Here is a 1656-nt window from a genome sequence, read left to right as displayed (position 1 = left end):
GGCCGGGCGGCTTTTATATAGTGCTCCCGGGCGGCACGGGCCCGTGCGGACACGGCGGTGCCGCGCTCGGCGCACCCAAGCAGGGGGCCCCGGCCATTGGCCATGGGCAGGGGGGGGGGGCGGAGGGGCGGCGACCTGCGGCAATCCCGGTGAGGGCAGGGGGCGGGATGCCGCAGCGGCTTTTTCTCCATCTCCTCCCTGGGCTGGGGACCGGCCCTCGCGCCGAGGGGCTCCCCCGGTTGCTCGCACCTTGCCGGTCGCCGGAGGCTGATCTGAGCCCTGGAGCAAGAGGGATCGGCCTCGAACAGCAAGAGGATGGGCGGGGAGGGGGGGGGGGCGCGGAGGACGCAATTTGCCCGCCGAGGCAGGCTCGCGGCATGCCAGGCAGACTTCCCCCGGCCCCTGGTTTCAGACGGCGCCGGACCCATCTGTCCGCAAGGCCTGGGGGGGGGGGGGGGTCCATGTGCATATGTGTGTGCGTGCGTGCAGATGCATGCGCGAGCGCCCCCTCCGGGTCATGCGGGCATCATGGGTCGGGGAGCGGGTACAACCGGAGATGGTGCATGCAGTTGCCCGGTCGGATCGCCGCGGCTCCCGGCAGGGCTCGATCCAGCTGGGAGGCCCGGGGGCAGGGGAGCAACCGCCGGCGCCGGGCCGCCGGTCCCGGGCGATGGGTGGCCCTGCCCTCGGGGCGGTCGCTGGCCACACGTCCGCCCCGGCCGGAGGGGATGGGCCTGCTGGCAGGCGCTGTTGAGGCCCGGAAGGGCTTGCCCCCCCCCCCCCCCCCCCCCGCCCCCCCTCCCCCCCCCCCCCCCCCCCCCCCCCCCCCCCTCCCCCCCATTGCCCCCCCCCCCCCCCCGGCTGGGTCTTGTGCTCCATTGAGGCCGGTGGTATGCGTCCCCGTGTGGAAAGACGCGCCTGCCGCGAGGCGCGAGCCGGCGCCCGGCCGCGCACAGGCGCCCGGTTCAGCTGGTCGTGCCCCCCTTGCCCGCCTTGGGCCCTCGGCAGGCCGACGAATGCGCCGGCGCGCCCGAGCCCCGGGCCGAAAGGGCCCGGGTAAATTCCAAACCAGCACCCCCTTAATCTCGCGCCCGCGGCTGATTTTCGCCGCGCATGGGCCGGGCAAGGCGAGAGGGGGGGGGGGCGCCGAGGCACCGGTGCGTGCACGGGCGCCGGGATGACTGGGCCCCCTCTCGGCACCCGGCGGCGGGAGGGGCTCGGGATGCGCGCGGTGGCAGGGCACACGGCCAGCGTGTTCGCCGGTGGGCCATTCGCTGGCAAGGCAGGGGGGGGGGGGGGGGGCATCCACATACATACATGCACGCGTTCGCTCACTCGCTCGCTCGGCCCTGTAACATGGCCGGCGGGTCGGCACCCGGCCCGATGTATCGGCCTGGCCAGCCAGCCAGCCAGCCACCCCGGCCCGGCCTGGGTGCCCGGTCCTCCCCCCCCCCCCCCTCGCCCATGGCTACTATCGTGTGGTTGAGCCGCCAGCGCCCCGGCGTCTGGCCCCTGCTACTGCGGCTGCCGGGCAGCGCCCTGGCCCAGGGGCGAAGGGGGCAGGCGCTTTGGGCGAGGTGCAAGGTCGAGTCGCGACCACCGCCGTGGGCCGGCGCGGCCCGGGCATCACGAACCAAGGGTGTGCCTTGCGGCCGC

Source organism: Fonticula alba (genome assembly GCF_000388065.1).
Source record: "Fonticula alba strain ATCC 38817 unplaced genomic scaffold supercont2.7, whole genome shotgun sequence".
Classification (NCBI taxonomy): domain Eukaryota; order Rotosphaerida; family Fonticulaceae; genus Fonticula; species Fonticula alba.
Note: the sequence above shows the minus strand (reverse complement) of the source record.